Here is a 25,071-nt window from a genome sequence, read left to right as displayed (position 1 = left end):
AATCTTTAAAAATAAATAAATAATAAGGTAAAATAAAAATAAAAAATGAAGATATAAAAGCATTAGAAGAGAACATGAGAGAGTCATTTTTAAACTCTAAAGCAAAGTCCTTTCTAAGCATGCCACAAAACACAGAGGTCATAAAAGAAAAGACTGATTAAGGAAACTAAAAACAGCTTTTTAATTCTAGAAAATACTTGAAAATTTTAAAGGTAAAGGACAAAGTGGGGGAAATATTTGTAGCCCATACAATAAACAGAGGGCTAATTTCTTTAATACATAAGGAGTTCTTATGGGTTGCTTTCTAAAAGATCAATAAAGCAATAGAAAAAATTATCAAAACACGTGGCAAGTAGATGGCTTTTAGATATTTTAAAAGATGTTCAGCCTCATTCACAATTATGAAAATGCAGATTCATTCCACAGAGCTGCAATTTTTGATCTATTAGGCTTTTGATAACCATGTGTTGATAGAGGTGTAGGAAAGCAGACACTTTCCCAACTGATTGTAGCAGTACCGACTGGTACAACTTTGCAGGGGGTACATTTCTCTGACTCAGTAGTTAATATCTGGGAATTTATATATGCAGAAAGACTCACACATAGGAATGTGCTATTTACTGAACACCATAACAGAAAAAGTGAAAAAATTTAAATATCCATTAATAGGTGACCAGTTAAATAAAAATGAGAATTTGAAATTAAACATTGTCAAGACAAATCGTTTAGCTAAAAAAGAAAGTGCAGCAGAGTATTTATAGAGTGCCCCATTTGCGTTATCTTTTTCAAGACGTATGCCGACATCTCCTGAAGGGTGTATAAGAACTTGAATAGTGGTTGCCTTGGGGGTAGGGAACTGAGAGATTATGGGATAGGAATGGGAGGGGGACCTTCCATCGTATTCCCAAGGTGCCTTTTGAATATTGCACCATGTTTTTGCAATATCTATTCAAAAAAGTGATTATTCTTTTTTTTTTTTTTGAGATTTTATTTATCTGATAGAGAGCACAAGCAGGGGGAGCAGCAGGCAGAGGGAGAGGGAGAAGCACGCTCCCCGCTGAGCAGGGAGCCTGATGCGGGACTCCATCCCAAGGTCCTGGGATCATGACCTGACCTGAAGGCAGATGCTCAACCGCTCAACCGACTGAGCCACAGGAGCTCCCTAGCTTAGGAATCTTTAAAAGATACCATATAAGAAAGCATATTGTGTGGTCTTGGTAGATTGTTCTACCCTAGCCATCAACAGAGCGTGTCTAGACTCGCCAGTATGTTGCCAGTGTGCCCTGAAAACCCCCACTAGTTTCCTGGGGACAGGACTGGTCAGAGGTATGGATTTATAATCCAGGTGGCCAGAAGCAGTTTACTCAGAGAAAGAGTACAAATCATAGCCAAGGAGGAAAGGTCCAAGTCGGTGCCTGGCCTTAGGTCTGAGGGGTGAGGCCACCAAAAGGAAGCCCATGGAAGCCCAGATGGCATAGAAAGGGCTGTGATGTGCCCAAAGCCTCTTCTGGTGTGTTGGCAGCCACATGGCTTAGGATGGCCTGATATCTTAAAGGGTCAGAGGGGACCAGCCAGAACTTTCTCAAGGTTCCAGAAGTGATCGCAGCTACCCCTTTTCACCTTTGTGGCCACCAGGTGGTAAGTCTATGTGCTATAAGTGTTTACTACTCTGCAGAAGAGAGAACTTTGTCAGTAGAGCGTCCCACATTCAGGGGCCCTGCTGGGGTCTGTGTGAGCCTCACGAGAGTGTGAGCTAAGTCAGCATTACGCAAAGTGTGGTCTGTGGAGTGGTGCCTATCTGCGGGCCATTTGCCCATGATGCACTAAGTCCAGAAGTTAAGAAGAAGCATTTAGAAATAGCACTTTAAAAATGTCTCAAGAATCTAATAATAAAAAAATCAGAACTTGGGTTTTGTACGCTTTTATTTACGTCTTTTACTATTACATTTTAATTTTACCAAAATACAGTCTGCAACAGATTACATAGTTTTAAAAACAATAGCAACAAGCTGGTCTTTCACTACAGAGTTGAGAAGCATTGTTCTAGAGGCAAGGACTCTGTCTGAGCCATTTCTTTTTTTTTTTTTTTAAGATTTTATTTATTTATTCATGAGAGACAGAGAGAGAGAGAGGCAGAGGGAGAAGCAGGCTCCCTGTTGAGCTGGGAGCCCTACGTGGGACTCGATCCCAGGGCCCCGGGATCGTGACCTGAGCCGAAGGCAGACGCTTAACCATCTGAGCCACCCAGGCGCCCCTGAGCCATTTCTTTACACCCCAGAACCTGAGTCAGGGTCTGGGATAGCATAGATGCTCACACGTGTTGACCACAGTCCACAGGTTTTTTTGAAATGAGAAAACCAAGGCCTGGAAAATATATGTGACTCGCCCAAATGTAAATGGCAGCACAGATCCATACCCCAGAACTCCTGACTTCTGTTCTGGTGCTTTCTCTTCTCTCTGCTAAAAGACAAGAAGCTTAGGCAGCCCTGAAAATCTCAGGTTGTTGGATGGTACTCATCCAGTTTCCTGAAAAACTTAGTGTTCACCAGACTCTTTCTGAGATAGTTTAGAGCTAGACTTTCCAAAGAATGTTTGCCATCTGGTGGTAAAAAAATGTGTATGCGCTTCGCATAGACATTCATTCATTCATGTGTCAAGCACCATATTTGCAAAATCACATAGCCTTAAGAGGCTCATGGTCTCTTGAGAAAGACTGACATGGAAATCGGTGGTGACAACACGCGTGACTTGGGCGGGGGAAGTCAGTCCAGGGCATACTGGGAGCACAAGCAGGACCCTCCCTGCTTCGGGAAATGGCAGTACATGAAAAGCCTTAAATTCAATAGTTTGATGCTCAAAAAAATATTAGCTCTGTCTTTGTCTTGTTCTTCCTGGACCATCAGTTTTTGTTGTCACCTTCTCTGTGTGAGGATGAGCTCATGAACTGAGCGTGTTACAAATGCAGCCAGGATATGCCCTTTTGGCTGAATGGGGTAGCTGTCCCAAGGGCTGTATCCCTCACCACCACTGCATCTGGTCTTCAGGTCTGCTCAAGAATGCAGTGTTCGTTTCCCACCTCTGACCAGAGTGTTTGCAAAGGTCCCTCCTGGCCGTGCAGTTCTTTGGCTCTCTCATTCTGAAGCTCTCCTGAAGCTAAGCTCGGCATTTCCCTAGCAAACAAGTTCCTCCAGCCTGTAGAACCAAGAGCCATGCACTCAGTAGTCCAGCTTGCCCGCAGTGAGGGACGCATGGCGTAACGGGGTAGAGGACAGGCCTGTAAACGGCTTTATCTGAAGTCAGAGGTTAGAATCATCTCATGAACGAACTTGAATACCAGGCTGCGGAGATTAGATGCAGGCTAGTAGGAATAGGGCAGCCACTGAGGGTTTCTGGGAAGAGAAGTAACAGAGACCAGGGCAATCACTCATTCAACATAATTTTTGACATCTACTGTACGCAAAGCACTGATTGGCCCCTGTGCTAGGCCCTGAAAGCACAGAGATGAGTAAGACCTCGTGTGGGAGACACATCATACCATCCCCCTGGGTTAAAATGCACTCTTTACTGCATGCAACAATTTAAAATCCTTGTCTCAGGGAAGGAAAGAAATTAAATTGTCTGAGAAACTTCCTACTATATGAAATTAGCTATAGAAATTATAAAGCCATAAGTCAGACCTCCAATAGTTCTGGAACTATGTAAACATAGCAATTTTTCCTTAAAGATAGAAATATATAAGCAAACAAACAAAAGAGGACACAGGAGCCCCATCTCATGGAGAGATGTTGTGCTGCCTCCTCAGGTTCTGTCCTTGAATAAGAACACGTCTCATTGACACCATGTAGCCAATGAGGCTTGTAAGACGTGGCATGGAGGGCTGAGGGAGCAAAGGGAAAAGCAAGCAATCACAAGCTGATGAGCTGGGTGTTACGGTAGAGTTTTGTGGAAGGTTACATGGGGGCACGAAGGAGAAAGTGTCGGTCCTGTCCAATTCTCTCTTGCATGAAGGACCTCACGAAACCATGAGCTGAATTTTGAAGGATGAAGAGAGTTTGCTGGTAGATGAAAAGGGAGAGCACACAAGGACGCGGGGAGGTGTAAGATTCCTTCATGAAACCCTAAGTGATGGGAGAGCGGTAGGAGACAGAATAGGCAGGACACATTCATTCACTTATTCTTTCCACAAAGGTTTCCATTCATTCACTTATTCTTTCCCACAAAGGGGCACCTATGGTGGGCCCTGCCGTCAGAGATAAGCAGGAAGGCAATCACAAATGCACAGACACAGATTTTACCTTGAGAGAGCTCAAGTACTCAGAATCCAGATAGGCAGAAAACCCAAAAAGCAGTGCACCGCCTTTGCCTCAGGAAGGCAGGCTAACAATTCTCTCCAAGTCTTCCTAGTCAAGGAACGGGCTTATAGCATGCCATTTATGGTGTCTACAGACCAGGCACTATGATAGACTCCTTACAGACTTGCCTATCTGAATGAATCTTCACAGCAAGCCTGGAAGGGGGTTATCATTCATGTCACTTTCCAGATGAGGAAACCAAAGCCCAGGAAAGTTAGGTAAATTTTCTAACCCCAGGTCACACAGCTAATAATCAGTAGCACCTGAATCTGAGTTCCTTCCTATTGGCTGGCTCTTTACTTTTCCTCATGCTGCCTCTCCAACCCTAGAAGGGCTTTCATTTCCCATCTGGGTCAGAATTCCACCCAGCCTCCTATATCCTACCCTGTCATGATGCCTTTCCTGGTCCATTCAAATGCATGTTGCTCCCACCTCAGATCTTCCAGAGCATCTTGAATCCTAATTTGGCCCATTTCCTGCCTCACATTGTAGGCATCTGTGTCTGCCTCTGGAAGAAAGAACATAACGTAGGGGTCCATCTGAGAGGGGCTGTGGCCCCAGACCCACCCCTTCCTCATCCTATCGGTGCTTTCCATGTGACTGGCTCATAACACATTTGTAAGTGTCTGTGGAATTCAGTGAAACCCTTTAGCCCTGGGTTCGCTGACAGGAAGACTGCTTTAGCAAAGGCAGCCATTCAATCAACTTTGTCTCCATAGCTACCACCAGTTCTCCAAACGATACCCTAGCTCCCAGTAGGTTCCAGTTACAGTAATTCTTAATTTATCTTCCTATTTGGAAGCAAAATTACTGCTTCATTAATCAATGGGTATAGAAAATCAAAAGTCTATTAACTGGCAAGCCAATGCTGTTCCAAAGGGCATTGATCCATGTATGTTATGGGCAGCCTGTTCATTGGAAACTACAGTTCCTGAGAGCAGCTCTCTGGGATAGTGTTGAGGGGTCTGGAATGTGTTTATCCTTTAAGGCACATATCAGATTCTTATTCATATTTTTTTATGTGTGTGGTAGGAAAGGGGAGACTATTGGCTTGTCAGTAATACGGTACATGATAGGACTTCATAGATGCATATATCTAACCAATAAGCACCGACAGATATATTATGTGTTTCCTGAAGCAAAACTACTTTATTCTTTAAACTAAAATGAATTCCCTGCAGAATATATTCAAGAATAGCAATAAATGCAAACATAATGGGTATGCTCACCTGGCTAATGATCTGACTGAAAATATGGTTGGGTCTTCCGAGATGAGGATTTCCTCTATACCAACGCCCAGCAGGTTATCTTTTTCAAATGGACTTGCTAATTATTTAAAAGTCACCCCTTTGAATGATCTACATGCAGAGTAGTGACTCAAACTTAAGCAAATATATATATATATCAAATACATATAATGTACAAACCTAGCCACAAAGAAGTGGGTCTGAGATGAACTTCAGAGCCCTCCAAATGGGAGCCTAAGGCGGTGTTTGTTGCAGAGTAGGTTTCTCGTCTGGGTTAGGGATTTATTTTATTATTCCAGCTTCCACAGTGGTTTTGCATCCTTTTACAAGATGCATTGTTGACTCACTAGAGTCTAATATATTAGCATGGAATATACTTTTGCTTCTTCTGGGACAGTGCAAGGACCTTGAGACATTTTAATTCCCTGCACCCCACTGCTGCCTTAATAATGCCAAATAATGAAATTTTATATATATTTAGCTCTACGAGATTTTATTCATAATATTTCTTCCTGTCAGTATTCATTTGGCATTACCCCTATATTTACCCCTTCTGTTGCTCTTCCTTCCTTTCTGCATTTCCATTTACCTTCCAAGATTATTTCCTTCTACCTGAAGAACACCTGTACCATTGTCTTTAGTGAGAATTTGAAGGTAAAACTTTCATTTCTTGTCTGTCTGAAAATATCTTTATTCTGCCTTCATTTTTGAAGGTTATTTTTTGATAAGTAAGTTGGCAAATATTTTCTTTCAGTATTTTAAAGACGTGATTCCTCTGCCTTTGGCTTCCATCATTTTGTTGTGAAGTCACCTGTCAGGCTGACTGTTGCTCTTTTGAAGACAACATGTCTTTTTCTCTAGCCGCTTTTAAACTTTTGTCTTAAAAAAGCTTAGGTGTGGTTTTGTTTGGATTGATCCTTCAGCAGGTGGCTGTAATGCTTCTCAAATCCATGGCTCCCTATCTTACGTCAGTTTGGGGAAATTCTGGCTATTGTTTCCTCAAAGATTGGTTCTCCTCCAGTTTTCTCTCTCCTTCTGGGACTCCAGCGACACCTATGTTAAATTTTGCTATCATTTCCCATATGTTTCATATGGGTTTTTTTTTAATATTCTCCATCATTTTTTCCCTCCATACTTTAGTCTGGATATTTCCTAACCCCATCTTCTTCTGGTCTAAACTACTGTTAAAGCTGTGAGTTCTTAGTGCCAGTTATTGTATTTATCAGTTCTAGAATTTCCGTTTGATTCTTTTTTACAAATTCCAATGTTGCTAAAATCTTCCATTTTGATTTCTATTTCTTTGAACATGTTAATCACAGTTTTTGTTTAAATCCAGGTTTGGTAACTACAATATCTGGATCATCTATGGGTCTCTTTCCATTGTCTTTTTCCCTTGGTCCACTATCCTGGTATGTCTAATGATTTTTTACTGAATGCCAGACATTGTACGTGAAAAACTGTAGAGGCTCTGGATGACATTATCTTCCTTCACAGAAGATTTATTTCCACTTCTAGCAGGCAATTAGCGGAGGGTAGATCACTTTAATCAAATCTTGGATTGGGCTGTTTTGAAACTGAATTTCTTTGTGAGAGCTGTTTTATGTAGGGTTCACCCTTACTCCAAGGATACATTCTTCTGAGGTTCTAAGGGAAAGTCTGGGGTGCTTACCAGTGTCTCTCTTCCTTCTGGGTTCTGACTTACAATTTTAATCTTGAAACATGAGGCTGCTGAAAGCTCTGTTCAGTCTCTTAGCTACTAATTTCTACTCAGATTTGCAAACTTTCTCTCCTGTGACTCTTAGAAATCAGCAACTGCCTCAAAGGAAAAGCAGTGCCAAATGTTGGGCTTGCTTCTCCGTCCTTCCTTTCTCTTCAGGATCTTGGCTCAAGTCATTTTTGCTCCCCAGTCCTGCCAAAACCTATGCTCAGCTTCTCAGCCTCTTAGCCTCATATGGCTAATGGAAAAGCCAGTGCTTGAAGGGGAAAAGCAGCTCGGAACATCTGACTCACTTCTGTGCATCTCCCTTCTCTCCAGAATCTTGGCCTTCAAGTCCTGGCTGTGTTGAGAGCTCTCTAGTGCTTTAAACCAAGTTGTTTTGTTTTGTTTCATCCATATTTTCTAGTTCTTGGCAGGTTGTTGGTCTGATATAAGCTAGTTCACCATTATTGGAGGTAAAATTAGAATCTCTTCTCTTTTTTCTGGTTTATTATTTGTTTTAAAGATTTATTTACTTATTTTAGAGAGAGGAAGCAGGGGGAAGGGCAGAGGGAGAGACAGAATCCTCAAGCAGACTCCCCACTGAGCGTGGAGCCCAATGCAGGGCTCAATCTCATGACCCTGAGATCATGACCTGAGCCGAAATCAAGAGTCAGCCACTCAACTGACTGAGCCACCCAGGCACTCCTTTCTGGTTTATTATTATTATTCAGTCTATTTAAACTAAAAATAACAACAACAACAACAACAACAACAACAACAACAGTTCATCCATTTTCCCCACCCCCTATGCCCCTCTTCTGGCAACCACCAATCTGTTCTCTGTATCTAGGAGCTTGGTGTTTTTGTTTGTTTGTTTTTAGATTATTTTACATATAGAAGAGATCATATGATATTTGTCTTTCTCTGACTTATTTCACTTAGCATATACCCTCTAGGTCCATCCATGTTGTCACAAATGGTAGAATTTTTCTCATTTTTTAAGGTTGAATAATATTCCATTGTATATATATATATACCACAATTTCTTTATCCATTCATCTAGGATGGACATTTAGGTTCTTTCCGTATCTTGGCTATTGCAAATAATGCTACAGTGAATAAGAGGGCCCATATTTTTGAATAAGCATTTTTGTTTTCTTCAGGTAATTGGTACAGCCACTATGGGAAACAGTATGGAGGTTCCTGAAAAAATTAAAAATGGGATTACAATATGACCTAACGATTCCACCCCTGGGTATTTACCTGAAGAAAACAAAGATGCTAATTCAAAAAGATAGATTCTCTTCTTTAAGCATGTGGGTTCTGTCTCTCCAACATACAGCTGGGTCTCTGACATCATTCTGATCCTTTGTCTTCCACCAAATCCTACTTTCTGGTTTTAGTACTAATGTGCTAAGTGTGGAGAACTCTAGGGCTTTTTGACTATAACTCTTCAAAGCTCCCCCTTAAGTTACACTTGTTGTCTAAGTTATATTTGCTATTTGTTTTCATTCCTAATTGATAGTGGAAGATACAGTATTACACCAGGTGGGACTTATCTCAATGCAAGTGACTTGGCAAAATTCTGCAGGGGGGTAGGGCTTATGATGTTCTGGTACTTTGATCCATAGGCTTTCCTCTGCATTGAAATCTCTCTCCTACTGGCCAAAACATTATTTTTCTGTGTCCAGCTTCCACTCACATAACCCCAGTGTGAAGGAACCACCTGCCCCTGAATCTGAACTCAAATTACCTGTCTTGGAGCTTTGCTTTCTGTCTTACTGATTTCCATTGCCTACGAGTAACAGACTTACTAAATATGTCATCATAAGTGCTAAGAAAATTGGATTTTGACTTTTCCAGATATTCACACTGTTAATAAAAAAAACTTTTTTAAACTTCTGTGGATTTAAAATAAGTAATATTTTACAGTAGCCAACTAGTAGGACTCTGATTCTTCTAAAATGTTTATAAAATTAATGCCACATTTTCTCAATAGTTGAGTCAGATGTGAATTAGGCACTATCAAAGACTTCCTTGGTACCTTTGAAAAGGAATTATGTCAAAATAACGCAGATTTTGCTGAAAATATAAAATAGACTGTGTTGGCTATATTTTGAGCACCAATCAGTGCATACATAGGAATGTCTGGTTTGGTAGATGCCCTCCAATCCAGCTCAGTTGCGAGCAGTAGTTAATTACTGTAATCTAAAAAACAAATGTGCTAAAGCAGGGAATTATAAAAACTAGTACATGAATGTGTCAAATATTTTAACTTATTTAAGTATACTTTCAGTCACAAATATAAATCATTCAAAAAACTCATCATTTCCGATTTCCAGTTCAGGCTTCTTGAAAGCGGACCTAGTACTTAAAGATACTTGTAAAGCAATCTGAGTGCGGAACCCCCGATGTTTACTTTTCCCAGTCTTTGACAGTTATCTCGTTCTCACCCAATCAGACAATATTCTTAGTAACTTGCCTTTATGGAGCCCTTCTAAAGCAGTCATAAAATGATACCTTCCTTTTCCCACTCATTTCTCATCAATTTCAAAAATTACCTAAATTATGTAAATACAGTATAAGAATAACTGGCAGAAGGAGATTTGGGGACATACACAACTTGGTAAACATGCAGGAGTGTAAGCATGCTGCTGTCGCAAAGGACGGCACACACCTGAAGCATTCAGCATGCGGTGGACTCTGTCAGGATTTACGGCAGAGAGAATGACAAGCATTGGTTAGTCCTGCGAGGAGGTGAAGTGGCATTTGTCAAGAAAGCTTCTACGGTGCTTGTAATGGGTACAGTTCATTTTGCTTGGCTTGGGTTGAATCTTGTCGATTTGAAGTCACCTTCCTTGCCACCCCCCCTTCCTCTCCACCCCCACGCCTCCTCATATTCATTCACTGGTGTGATTTCAGAATGATTGGAATTAGCTCCTTTACCAATTTGTAATTTTGCCTAAATTGAATAATGACAACAGTGAATGTGCAGTCTGGCACTTGATAACCCACAAAATATGCACCATCTCACTGAATCTTCATACCCCTTTTAAGCAGTACTATTATTATCCTCATTTTATACCTGAGGAAAATTGAGACTCAGAGGAGTGAAATGATTTGCCCAAGGTTTAGCTGTTAATGGTAAGTGCAGAATTCAAATCCAGGCCATTAGAGTCCAGAACGCACGTTTTTACCCCACACTAACCTGCATCTCTTGTTGCAGAACTTGGGAGTTGGCGATGGGTCCTCTCTGTGGTAGTTCACTGCCTGCTTCTCAGGCTGGGGCTAGCTCCCCATGCTGCCATTTTCCGTTTTTTTGCTCCAGTCAGCACCTGTAAACTCAGCCCATTTTCCTTCCCTTCAGGAGCTGATAACCTCCCACTCTCTCATCCTCCTCTCCCAAACCTGGCAAAGTGCAGAGTTCCAGCATCTGAAGCTCCCTTTTCCTTCATTGATTCTGAAGACATCTTTGTGAGCTCTTTGTGATTTAAGGACTTTACTGTCATCTCTATGGAGACACAGAGTAAGAGAAAAACATGTGCAAAAAAACAACAGTTTCCAGAAACTGACAGCATATTTGAATTCTGGTTCCTGAGCTTCCATTCTTCATCGCCCATGCTGTAATGGGAACCAAATGCACCCTTGGGTTGTCCTCCATATTTAGTCCTGAGAAAGGGGCTCCCCAATTCCTGACCTCCCTTTGTCAACAGCCCTTTTACCTCCACACCCAGAAAGGCTCTTTATCCCAGCACAGAAGCCCCCCTTTTTGACAGGGGGGGCTTGTACTCTAAAGCACTTCAGACTGGAAGGTACCAATTTTCTAGGAATTCTGCCCGACACACGCAATAGCAGTGATTTCTCTAAGCATTACCTAATGCTCACTGTTTAGTCACTAAGTATTGTAATTTCTGGAAAAACTCATAAAATGTCCATATTTTATCTGGCACTCATCAGGTTGAGTGGGCAGGGCAGGAGAGCCCCAACTTCAGCCAACCTTAACCATTAGCTCTGGAAACAGATTTCTTCCTCCAAATAACTGTCACTCAGTAAAGATGTACTGGCTGCACCAAAATGGCAGGAACTCAGAGAAAGCCCACAGTTTCCTAGTTTAAGCTGCCACTATCAAGTAACCTAATGTGTAGCTCAGCGTCTATTCCCTGATACCGTTTACTCTCAGAATACCAATTGTTAACTGGATACATGGCCACCCAGAATAAAGACTACATTTCCCAGCTTCCCTTGAGTTAGCCTTGGCCATGACCCTAAGTTTCTGACCCATGAGATGTAAGAAAAATAATGTGTGCTGTTTCCTGGAAGAGTACATAAAAGGAGTGTATATGCCCGTCTTTGTCCCCTGGATTGTCCACCTACGGAACTTTTACATAAGAGACAAATTTTTATTCTTGTTTTAAGTTATCATATTTGAGTTTCTAAGTTTTACACAGTCAAATCTATTCCTTGTCAACATAGGTTAGAATTCCAAAAGATTGAGATAATTTTTTCTCATTCCTTTTCAAGGCAATTGTCCTGTGAAGTATATTTAGATCGAGGATTCTCTAACTTGCTTTTTCTTCACTACACTGTCCTAAACACACATATATACTTGGGTCTCAAGTGACTAGCAAAGAGGCATTTGTTCTCATTGGTAACTATATTCTACGTGAAATTCTTCAATTAAATGAAGGTTTAGAAGTCAGAAACAACACAAAATCCTACACAAACGTGGTCTCATCTTATGATCAATTCCCACTGCCACTCTTTTGTTCCTCCAACTGTTACATACCCTGCAAGGAAATGAGAATAGCTATTTCTGAGACTGAACCATCCTACACATGAAATCAGTGATAAATACAATAAATGCCTAAATAAATCATGGCTAGAGTTAATAATTTCTTACCATCAGATGGCTCCTGTAAAAAAGCACTGAAGTGTCAATCTACGTGAAGCCCCCGGCCCCCTTTCAAGTTATCTGTTAATTACATGTCCCTCAATTACCCACTGCCTTTGCTAGTGTGGCAAGCATCTGGTTCGTTTTATCCCATCGCTCAATAGATTTTAATTGCAGCTGCTGCAGCAGACACCTCGAGATGCATTTCCTATAGAGACCGTGGCAGCCTGTAGACTGGCCCAGTGATGATTAATTTCAGTGACTTGAGTCACGGAGGAAGAGGGAAGCGCTTCCATTTTAATTACATCTACAAGAGTGTGGCACTTTCACTCCTGCTCAGTGTCCTAAAACAAAAGACTTCCTGAAAGGAACATAAAATCCAGGGTGCGGTGGTCTCTACTGACATAGATCTCCTTTCTCATTGCGCCACAACTCAGCCAGCTCTGTATTGGGAAATACTGGCAAGCCATTGAGATTTGCAAGCAGATTGGAAGCCATGAAGAAAGAAGCATTCAGTTTATTTTTGTTTATTTTACTTGGGCAATTAAAATGCATTGAGTGGGTCAAGATATGAGACAGCATCTTGCCATCATTGCAGATGTTCTGACTAAAAAGGTCAAGAATAATTAACCCTGACATGCATATGTACTTATTTATTTTTTCACTGAGACAGAGCCAGAGACATTCTTGGGGTTTTCCAGAACACTCCATACTCATTCATGCCCTTGGGTCCTGGCACATGCTATTCCCTTTTCTCTCCTTTTCCATTTGAATAAATAGCATCTTCCAGCACAGCACAGCTCAATTGCCTCTTCCTCTGTCATTCGGGGCGGGGGGGGGGGATGGGTTGTAGGAATGGGAATAGGAAGCGCAGACGACCTTAAATGAGACATATCTGACTGGGAATGCCAGTGCTGGGTGAACTTGGGCAAGTCGCTTTGGCTCTCTGAGCCCCAGTTTCCTCATCTGTACCCTAGAGGAGAATTAACATTCTCCTAGTTCATAATTGTTATGCATATTAAATGAGATACTTTATAACTGAAGCACTCAGGATAATGTCTGGTCACAGAAGGGACATGATAGATCTAATTTACTTTCCTCTTCCACACCTCCAACAGTAGCACTTTAAAATCTCCTTTATGATGCTAATTGATTAGCAAGTCAGAAAGCAGGGGTTCAGATTTGACTCTGTCCTTTCCTCCTACCCCTACCCAAGGAAAAGGTGATTAAATTCAGTTGTCTCTCATTTCAAGTCCATTCCCTCCTCTAGGACGTCGCTGCCTTGATTCACGCATGCTTTCTTCATTCATGCAGCAGCCTCTTTAGATCTGCGTGCCTCTCATCTTACCCCCTCCTTGGCATGTTGGTGAGGCTTCCACAGTAATCTCTCCTGTCCCTCCCCTCTCAGGTGATCAACCATCCCAGTTTGCCCAGGACTGAAAGGGTTCCCAGGATACGGAGCTTCAAGTTTTAAAATCAGGGCAGTGCTGGGCAAAGCAGAATGAGTTGGTCACCCTACATCCCCTACTTAAAATCTCTCACTCGTTCCGCAAGCTTTGCAAGATGAACTTACATTAGTCAGCGTAGCACACAGAACAAAACCCTTTGTCATCTGGCCCTCCCTTCCTCTTGACCTTCATCTTCACCACGCCCTCCGTAGTTGCTACACAAACACGCACACCTTTGCTTCGGCGATATGGGGCTTCCACAGATGTTTCATGCTCTTTCCCGGCCCTGTTTTTGGCCTTGCCCTTGCCGTTCCTTCTACTGGCAATGCCCACTCCCCTACTCATTTCACCTGGCTGACTCCTTCAGATCCTAAGACCTCACCTCTTCTAAGAAGTCTTCCCTCCACCCCTGCACTACATGCTCCTCCACTGTGCTCCCATAGAACCTGGTTTTGCCTCTGACCTGACATCTCCTGCCCTCTTCTGTGATTCTGCTCTGTCTCTCCAAATAGATGGAGAGGTCCTTGGGGACAGGGACTGTGTCTTATCTATCTTTGTAACTCCAGGAGCTGACACAAGTCAGCACTCAGTATTGAAAGAATGAACAAATGAGGGATACACAGTTGCTTCCCACTCCAACTCCGTGAACTTCTCAAACACGGAAAGGACACCTATCTTGATTTTCTTTGATTTCTTGGTTTTCTCCTCTAGTACCTGGTACACAGCAGGGTTCAATTAATATTTTGAATGGATGAATAGATGAATGAATGAGTGAATGAATGAATGAATGAATGAATGAATGAATGAATATATCTTTAGATAGGAGCCAGATGATGAATTTTCATGGTGAAATAAACTTGCCTTCAGTTTGTCCCCTACCCCAGCCATGGGCCCCCGGACAAGATACCAGTTGTTGGAAACAAACATAACCCCATGCTGTCCCTAGGGAGCTGTCAGCTAAAAATTACTGGGGTTATGCCCCCCTCCTAGAGACACAAACTCCAGAAGAAAAATGGTTTCTGTCCAAAGGCTGATTTCAGATAGAAGAAAATTCTCACCTAGATTTCCTACACAGTTGAGTATAAAGGCCACTAGCACATGGAGAAGAACACTGTGCCAGATGTCTTTCCCACTACAAAGGGATGAAGTATGGGTCATTTCCACTTCCAAAGTGGGCTGAGTCTTTTTGGAGCTCAGCATTACAGCTGGGAGCCCTTTTTGACAATACAGATCCTGCTGCCTGATGGCAGGAAGTCAGGCAGGGTCCATCCATTTCCTCCAACCACCTTTCCAGCCAGTAAGCTGTAACTTTCTCCCCTATAAATGTTTTATGGCAAGTTGAGTAGAAAACCTAGGAGGGATTAAGACCTCAAGGGGTTTGGCAGGATGGAGAAAATGAGAGCAGACTGGAACATGAGTGATTATTTCTGGAAATAAGTATGGAATGGAAAAAGGTCCAAGGGCCTTGTGGTCACACAGATCTGGGATCAAAACCTAGCTCTTCCATGTAGAAGCTGTGTGACCCCACTTAACTGGGCCTCGGTTTTCTAATCTCTACAGTGAGGAGATTTACAAAGCCTACTTGGCACAGGGTATGTCCTATACATGTTAGCTTTCTCCCCTCTCCTGACTCCTGTTGTATTTGCTAAAATGATACTTCTTGTCTGGCAAAGGATTTTCCCCCTCATTTGTAGATTTCTTTATAATGATAACTCCCATAAAGATTATTTTAAATGGAACCAAATTTAGATTTATGCATTTTTAAAACTTACTTTCGAATAGAGAGACAATAGTATGTTGAACAGGATCAAAGTAGAACTATCCAGGGGTGTCTGGGAAATGTGGTGTTTCTATCCAGGAGCAAACCATGAAAACAAAAAAATCGTGATTTATTTTTAAAAAAATGGTGTCTGTGAGTCTCTGGGAAGGTCTAGAAACACCTGTGTTCTGCTTTGACTCCCATACTTGTGCTCCTAAGTCTTAGAAATGGAGAAATGGAGAGGGGTCTCTAACACCTTAAACTCTCTTATATACCTCTTGCTGTTTGTCCCTTAGACCCCTTATTTCCATACCCTATTGTTTTTGATAGTTATTCATTCACCTCCCAAGTTCACTCATCTTTTAAAATCACAGTTGAATAGGCATGTGTGAGGGAAGCTTACTCACTTTCAAGTGAAAATCTTCCCATAGGGAGCTGTAGAAGACAACCCAGCAAGACTAAATGAGACAGGCTTTCAGAATCAGAAGCCCAAGTTCTAATCCTGCTTCTTCATCCTTACATGGGATCAACGCTCATGTTTATCAGCCGTTAGGTAAAATCTCTAAACATCCATCACCCAGCTCAAGTTCTCATGCAATACTAGAAACCACTCCATCACATTCCTAGCAGGTTGTCACCCTACCAGACCTCCAATGACAAGGACCTCACTTTTCTGAACTACCATATGTGTTTGCAAACTTTGGCACCCAGCTAAAGGACTCAAATAGGAGCTGGAATCCAGCCTCCTTTCTGTTTGTCAGGCTGAGGGTCCCCAACTTGAAGGAATCCTTTTTCTAATCTGACCATCTCCAGGGGACTCCTTTTTCTACCTTTCACAAAGGCATCATATAGACTAGTAGTGACCCTTGCAGGTCAACCACTCCAGAGCTCTTAGAAGGGATACTCGTCCCCAAATAGTAGAAGGGACTCCAGTTTCCATCGTGAAGGTGTCATTCCAGATGCCAAGTGGCAAAAGTTTGTGTCCTTTGGCTGCTCTTGGCAAGAGCCGAGTCCCCAAATGAGTCCAGATGTGGAGAGACCAGCCATTAGTCAGCATCCAAGCTAATGCTTCTGCAAGGGGAGAATATACCAAATAAACAAGGACCTATGGGCAGCAAGCTATGCTTGATCATTTATCAAATTGCAAAATCTTATCCATGACTGTGAAATGGCTTTATGGTTAGGAAAATGTACTAATAATTTTATTAGGCAGCAATTAAACTTAAATTCCTTTTAACTGTATTTGATGTCATCCTTTTTCTGGGCCCATTAGAGTAACATTAAGGTGTTTGTGCAGATAGCTCAGTCATTTCAAATTACTTTCCTGTCTAATGTAGGAGCCTTTAATAGCATACTCTTAGGTTGAATTCAATTTTGGAGACACCAGGCATGCTAATTAGGTTGTCTCAATGTTCCTTGCAAAAGAAACTGAAGAAGAGCTATTTTTCCCCCCTCTTTTGCTTAGCAATGTTCATGGAACACAACTTTCTTTTCAATTAGAGGTATAGACCCTTTACTGCACAAAATCCCACTTGAACGTTAAGTATTGCTAGCAGACACAACGTCTGGTTAATATGACACCATTGTTGAAATGTTTTTAAGATCTAATTAGAGCCTATAACTTTTCTCTCCTATTCTTCTGAATATCATAGTTAGTGCTTGTTCTGTCTCAGCCTCTAACATTAGCATTGAAAGAAGGGTAGAGAGAAGGAAGGGACATTTATTAGGCACCATCTGCTAAGTTCTGGGTAGGATGCTTAATGCCTATAACAGCCATATGAGCTTGCCTTATTATCTCCACTTACAGATGAGAAAACTTTGGCTCAGAGAGGGTAAGTAAAGTGCCCAAGGTCACACAGCTGGCAAATTGTGGAGTTGGGATTTAAATTGTCAGCCTCTCTTTGCCACTCACTGGTTCTGGGAACTTGGAAAGTCACTTTAACACTCTGATCATTGGGGTCCTCATCTATAAAACGGGGATGATAATAATACTCATCCCCTCACAGTTCGTTGTATGGATCAAAGGTAATAAATGTAATGGCCCTTGCAGATGAAGTGCTATACAGAAGTGACAGGTAATGTCTCCTGAGGTCTTGGGCGGCATCTGCCTTCCTTCTGTGAGGTTGAAACCACATATTCAATGCCACAAGAAGGTCAGAGAGAGCACAAGTTAAACCTTGTCCTTGGGACTCAAGGTAAATGAGATCTAAAGGGAAAAGAAGATGACACCATGAGAAGGAGTTGAGTTGTTTGCGGTTCCAAAGGTGATTTAATGGATCTGCAAGTCCCTTGGTGACTCAGTTTTCCCGTCTGTAAACAGGGGGTGTGCAGGCTGATCTGTGGATCGAATGAGATGGTGTCATATAAAGCATCCAGCACATTGCCCAGAATTGAAACACTCAACAAGATCATTTTATTTCAATTATTTCACCAGGCTCAGTCTCTGGCAATCTTCCACCTCTGTGATCCCCGCTTGCTTACAGATTCCCTCTTCCAAGTCTCTTTCCTCACTGATCTATTAACATAAATTCTTTCTCCAAATAGTCATTGTACTTGGCATCGATCTGCTTACAGCTCTTACAGCCATGATTGCAATTACCATTGGTCTGGGCTCCTTGCAAGGCCATCATCATTTCCTCCTGGTTACCATGATAAATGTTACTAATAACTCCTGCCTCAGATCCCTTGTGGAATGAGGCAAGAGATTAATTTATTAATTGATGGATTAATGGCTCATAACTGTTACAATCATCATTAATTGCTATTACCTTTGAAGCATCAAATGGTCACGGCAGTTGAGCACGAGGCTAAAAGAATGCTTCTTCCCCTCCTGCGAAAGGTGAGAGCGGTCACCCGCCAGGTAGGGAAAGTGAACGTCACCTTGGGAGTGCGGCAGTCCCCCTTATCGGCAGGGCATACATTCCAAGACCCCCAGTGGATGCCTGAATGCGGATAATCCCGAACTCTACATGTACTATGGTTTTCCCTCTACATACAGATCTGTGATAGAGTTTGATTTGTAAAATGGACACAGTAGGAGATTCACAGTAACTAATAATAAATTAGACCAATTATAACAAAATACCGTAATAGAAGTTCTGTGTATGTGGCCTTTGTCTGTCTCAAAACATCTTCTTGTCCTGCACCCACCCTTCCTCTTCTTCGTGGCCTGACGTGAGATGATAAAATGCCTGCGTGACGAGATGCAGTGAGGTGAATGACGTGGGCACCATGACGTAGTGTTAGGCTGCCACTGACCTGGGGACACAGCAGGAGGAGGGTCAGCTGCTTCTGGCCCCCAGCTGACCTCTGGCAACTGAAATGGCAAATAAGGGGGACGACTGTTCAAGCGTGTGAAGGCAGGCATGGCACAAACCGTGGTGGCGCTGGCCCGTTCCCCTGTGCTCCCCGACTCTGCCCGGGCGCTCCCCATAACTCCTATGATTCTCTTACTGCTGCACACCAGCAGCCCGGCACTGCGGCCCTTCCCTCACCCCAAGACCCTTCTCCACCCAGGAGTTCCTGAGAGCCAGTCGGGCAAACTAAGAGGACAGTGGGACTGTTTGTCCTGCCAGCCTCCGGTCCCTGCAAGCTCTCTGGTCAATGCAGCGTGGAGCTGCAGTCTTGTCACTCCAGCTTTGAGGGAGCCCTCGTCCTCCAGCAGCCGGAGCCCATGGAAGACAAGCATTCCCTATGCTCAAGCCAGCAGCAGGACCCCAGGACGAACCCAGAGCCTTCCATCAGCCCACTCTGCCCCACCCCCCTTCACAACCAGCTCTCACAGATGACCAAGGGAATGCTGGAAGACTCCCACAGATCTCTCGGGCAGTTCTCTCAGCCCTGAGGCATTTTCACTTTGATTCAAGAGCAATGCCTGTGCAAAGCACATGCTTTTGCGGAATGCCTCCCACCCAGCAAACGTGGTATCACACATTGTGCTTATCGCAGGCTCTATCTGTAATTCGCCCTCAGTCAGCAAAGCCAATCATTTTCTCTTCAACAGTATAGCCAGTGTTCCTTGCTGGTGGCTGCACAGTTTAGTTGGCACTTTTGCCCATGACATATACCCCCTCTTTTACTCTCCAAGATCTATAGGAACTATTTTCCCTCCCTTTAACATCAGCCCTGACTTGTTCACTGTGCTTCTCCCACCCCTTTTTCCTACAGAGAGAGATTTTCCCAGTCAGACTTGGCTGAACTCATAACTCATCTATGGAATCTTGTAACCATTTTCCTGAAAGAATCATGGGAACAGACCAGGGGCTTGGTTCTGAGTTCAGCTCAGGTTATGAATCTAGCATTCCACTGCTTTTACTTTAACTCTCTGTAGCATTTAGAGCTTTGGGTTTTTAGGAAGTCCATTCATTCTTCCTTGCTTGTATTGTCATTGGAGATGGTGGTGGCAGGGCAGTCAAGCTGGTGGGTACTGCCTTCCTAGAACAGCATCTATGGAAACGTGTGTGTGTGTGTGTGTTTCAGTGGTGGGCCCCATAAACAGGAGAATGCTCTGTACAGATTAATCGGTAAAATGTATTTTGTGCCTGCCCATCCCAGACAGCAGGATGCTGACCAACCAGTGAAGGGGTTGACGCTCCTTATCAACAGCTGGAGAGATTCCTTACAACACAAAGGGTAGCAACGGGTGCCTGGGTGGCTCAGTTGGTTAAGCGACTGCCTTCAGCTCAGGTCATGATCCTGGAGTCCCAGGATCGAGTCCCACATCGGGCTCCCTGCTCGGCGGGGAGTCTGCTTCTCCCTCTGACCCTCTTCCCTCTCGTGCTCTCTATCTCTCGTTCTCTCTCTCTCAAAAAAAAAAAAAAAAACTTAAAAAAAAAAAAAAAAAAAAAAAACAAAGGGTAGCAACAGCAGGTGAAACCTGAACCCACATGGCAGAATGAATTATACGCGGTTTACCAAAGAGCAGTAAATGTATACGCAGCCACCACAGTATAGCATACAGACCGCACCATGGAGTGGAGGTGGAGTAAATCTATACCCCTCCAAACAGGCAAGCCCTTGGCTTAGGCTGTCCTGGACCTCCTCAGTCCACCTGTCGTCGGGGCGGTTCTGCGGTTTCTGACGCTCCACAGCTGGCTGCAGGCTAATCAACCCGCTTTCTTATCAGACTGACCACTTCCTTACCTCAGGGCCGACGTTCACATTGCAAAGAGTTCTTATTCTTTCCATTAGTCCAACTGATCTGAAATGACTGGGGGGCCTTTCAATGCCAGATTTTGCATCTGATCTTATAGTCAATAAAGATTATTGAGCTGGGGAGTAAATCTGAATAATAATATGCACCTCCCCAGGTTGTATGAGTATCAAATGAAATAATACATGCAAAATGGATTTGAAAAGCATATGGGCCTTGTGGTCATTATTATTTTTTTCTGAAAGGAGCTCTCCCCTGATAGTGATTGCTGGCTTGTCCTTTGGACTTCCCTTCAGAAAGACAAGCCAGACACATGTGACAAGTTAAACAGGCATGGAAGATATTTTTATCTGTTTAAGTCAACAACAGTAAATGCATCACAAGACAGTATGTGATTAATTGCCAAGTGAATTGTGAGAAGAGTAATTGCCAGAAGACGATGAACAAGAGAAGGCTTAGCTCTAGTTGGTGGGGGAAGGATAGAAGGAGGTTCCAGAGAGCCTGGATAGAATACCAGAGATTTGTTCTGGGTCTTGTAGGATAGAGGGGATTTGGGTTAATGAGGGGAAGGCATTCCAGGTAAATAAGATAAGTTATATAGAGATGGGTGGACAGAGAGGCAATGGTATGTTCAGGGGGGAAGTTGCAGGGGGCATGCGGTTTGACAGTAGGCAGAGTAGAGAGCATGGATATAGTGGGAAATTGTGAATGATGTTTGCTCTGACTTTACACCTACAAATAAGCCCAACACACCTATGCCATGTGCTCTAACCAAGTGAAAAATAAGCTCCACGCTCCCCACGCCTGGCTGTGTCTTTTATCCAACACCCTGTCCTTGTTCCCTACCCACCCTTTGCTGTTCCAGCTCAGCTAGACCCCTAACCTGGCCTACATTTCCCATTTACACCCCTGCTCAGGCCCTGAAAACCCAATTCTGATGTTTGACCTCGGAGATTTACTTCTTCATTCCAACTCAAACCTAGAATTAAAACAAACAGTTACCTAGGCCCTTGTGTGCAAAACACTTCAAATACCCTACCACATTTATTTCTCAAAATAACCCTGTGAGATAGTACCGCCCTGTGAGATAGTACCCCCACTTTGCAAATAAGGAAATTGATGTTTGAGATGTCAAGGGCTAAGGTCACATCACCTATAAGTGGTAGAGTCGGGATTTGAACCCCGAGCTGTTGACCCCATAACATTATTCCCAATCACTAGTAGGTAGCACCCTTTTATTGCCTAAATGCACCCCATTGGTTCTTTCCTCTTTGGTGACCCTTGATAGGATGTCTTAGTCTAGTCAGTCTTTGGAAACCTAGACTCCACCTCATGCTGCCATCCTGCTGCAAATCCCTGAGTACCGAGGACATGGGACAGACAGGAATTCTCAATGCAATTGTTGGTTGAGGGCCCTAGAAGACTCTCAACACCAACATTTATATTTGATCCTAATGACAATTCCCAGGCAGCGAAGATTTCAGGATCATGATAATCATAGGAAATAATATGGTCAAAACACATGTTTTCAGAAGATGAATCCTGGGACCCATTTCAGGACTGTCCTGCCTGTCCTGTTCTGGACTATGGAGAGGTTGCAGGAAGAGGCCACACTTTACAGCCTATCTTGTGGGCCAAGGCAAGGTGATAAGGGTCTGAATTAAGGTAATGGTGGTGGAAATAGAATACAATAATAGTCAACCCATTTCACTGTGGAATAAAATGTGTTTCTCCTGAAATAAATGTTCTCACCACCAGTGGTGTGGGGTTATCTGTAAAGAATCAGCTTCTAGCTTCATAACTCTTTGGGACTCAGAATGTATCTCAGGCGGATCAGGGTGTCTTGGATTGTGTTTTCGAAACCACGGGAGGCCGCACAATCGGGAGGGAAGCTTCAGGCACTAAGCTTCTGGGCAGTGCTCAGACAGGTGTGGGTTCAGAGTGGCTCAGCCACTCAACTAACCACATGACCTTGGGAAACTATTTAATCCCTCTGAGCTTGTGTCCTCATCTGTCAAATGGGGATAATACTGTCTGCCTCACAGGGTTGTTGCGAGGATTAAATAAGACAGTAGATAGAAAGGCTATGATTAGCACAGAATAAACGTCAGTTTTTATACTATCATTTCTTAGCCAAACATCTCATTAAAAGCCCTGCATAATCACCCATAAAATCTTATTTGAAATAAAAGTGATTGCGTTCAACCAACCCTTTGGAAAGCAATTTGGCTTTCCAAATGCTTCCCACTGTGTATTAAGACACATAAAAACACTCATATCCTTTGACCCAGTTGTTCCACTCCTTAGAATCTATTCTTAGGAAATTGTCCTCAATACAGGAAGAACATCATGCACAAAGAGTTTCACTGCACAAATGGCTTGCTATAGTGAAAAATTTGACGCAACCTGAGTGTCCAGGGACAGATGCTTCTGCATTCTGCTGATGCCCTAAAGATGCTTTAAATCAGTATTAGATACAGAGCTCATAACCATGTTTTAGGCTAGGGAAGGTCAATCAACCAAGGATCAAACATCATCTTTTCTTAGGCTTATTAACCAACCCCTCTTTTCTGCAGGGCTTTCCTGCATGGCCCACAGACCGGGGAATCTAGCCCCTTTTCCACCAGAGTCCTGCCATCTAGGCACTGCCCCGGGGGCTTCCTGCCAGAGCCCACCATGCACAGCTTAGGTGTCTTACCCAGCTGCCTCCACCCCTCTGTGGCTTCAAACCTTAGTTCCTTCTCCTGCAGACACAGAGCTTCTCTCCAAGACCGACTGACCAGGGTCGTCTGGCTTGGCTCTCTCTGTGTCCCAGGGCTGCCTTGCAAATGCATCTTCCTTGGCCCTGGCCCTTCTCCACCTCTCATCCCTGCTCTCTGCCCACTTGCAACCTCTTTTCCATTGTTTCCAACACAGCTTGTGTGTCCTTCTAAGTTAGAGAACATATTTTCTCGGGTGTCCAAAATTTGTTCATCCAAATACATTTAATGAAAGGGGGAAAAGATTAGCTTCGATGTTAAAGGTTACTCAGCAGCCCGTTTACACTTAGACTCTAAGTCTTAAAGCCTTGAATACTTGGTGAAATCCCTCAAGACAGGACTGAAACATTATTCAACCACATCATTTCAAAGCTGGCATCCATGAGGTTAAAAACGCAGGCATTTCACTGGTAGAAAAGAAAGTTCAGGAAAATCACTTGGTCTACCGTTATCTTGTAAGCTGGAACTTCCTTTGATCACATCTAGGGGGAAGACCATGTAGTTTCTCTTGAGTTTGTCTAATTGTGTACATTTTGCAATTTCTTAGCTTTGGCATGCCCTGGATAGCATTTGGCTTCAGCACTGTCAGCTCTAAGGGCAATTCATCACTGGGCTTTTCCTGACAGCTCCAGCATCTGGACCTTGAGCGGCCCGAGTCCACCATGGGGTGGAACCTTCTGTGAACTTCCTCAGCGGAGCACAGAACAAGCTGCCCAGGGCCCTGTTCTTCCCTCGCTCCCAGAAGCCTAGTGCACCATCCTCGTACAATTGCTACACAGGTTATGGGCATGTTTGTAAAAGTAAATAAAGTAATCATCTTTTCTTAATGTTGTCTTACTGGTTGAATAATAATTAATCAATATTTCAGCTCCACATTTACTCAGCACCTACTGCATGCCAGGAATCCTGTAAGTGAGCGCCGCAGATATGCAGGTAGCTCATGCTGGCCCATTCTGGCCCATCTTCCTCTCTTCCTTCCAACTTCCTTCCTTCCTCCTTATTTCCGTCCTTCCTTCCTTTTTCCTTCCTCCTTTCATCCTTCCTTTTTTCCTTTCTTATTCACATAATGCTGGAAAACAAGAGAAAAAAGCACTTACAATCCCACTACTTAGTGTATAAAGAAAATACTGAACGTCTTTCCTTTCCTATCCCACCTTCTAAGCCCCAGAGATGGTAATTCTCCTTAACAGACAGACTGGTGTGTGTCCTTCCCAACTTTTCCTTAAATTTATCTAAACGAAGCTATCTATCTCTCTGTTATCACCAGACATTTCTTGGCGAAATAGAATGATGCCATACTTATTAGTCCCACGATTTTGAACATTGGCTGGGCAGCCAGCCCTGCACTGGACTTCTAACATGCATTGTTGTGAATCCAAAAACCCCGAGATGAGCTAGGTACTGTTATCATGTCCATTTCACAGATGAGAAACCCCTGAGGCTCAGAGCAGCTCAGCAACTCACATGTCCAGAGTCAGAGTCCAAGCAGCACAGCTGGGATTTGAGCATAGGTCTACTGGCTCCAAAGCTTTTGTTCATTCCACTATTCCAGGCCACCTCTCACAAATCAATCCTCCTACGTGCTCTACCAAGCTTCTGAGGCTTAGCTTTCTTCTATAGATGATTCTGTTCATCCCCCATCTGCCTCAAATGGTCCATAGTAGCCCTGGGCTGGGAATCCAATTCCTGTACCAAGTGGCCCCTGAAGACACAGAACTTGGACAGATAAGAACCGGTCTCCGCTAGGAAGAGCGCACAGATTAA

General features: G+C 43.2%; 1 protein-coding gene and 1 long non-coding RNA gene across 3 annotated transcripts in view; one reads left to right on the top strand and one right to left on the bottom strand.

Annotated features, from left to right (window-relative positions):
• SPON1 (spondin 1) overlaps positions 1 to 25,071 on the top strand; it is a 248,651-nt gene that overhangs the window by 150,982 nt on the left and 72,598 nt on the right. The gene's annotated exons all lie outside the window — the stretch shown is intronic.
• LOC141370893 (uncharacterized) lies at positions 1,925 to 25,071 on the bottom strand. Its single transcript, XR_012375373.1, has 3 exons — positions 24,772 to 25,071; positions 10,507 to 10,809; positions 1,925 to 3,389 (listed from the first exon to the last, which is right to left on the bottom strand). It is a non-coding gene; the product is annotated as an uncharacterized lncRNA (long non-coding RNA).

This window comes from Callorhinus ursinus, unplaced genomic scaffold (genome assembly GCF_003265705.2).
Source record: "Callorhinus ursinus isolate GAN/ISIS: 27379988/994484 unplaced genomic scaffold, GSC_fseal_2.0 scaffold49, whole genome shotgun sequence".
Lineage (NCBI taxonomy): Eukaryota > Metazoa > Chordata > Mammalia > Carnivora > Otariidae > Callorhinus > Callorhinus ursinus.
This window is presented reverse-complemented; position numbering and strand designations above follow the sequence as displayed.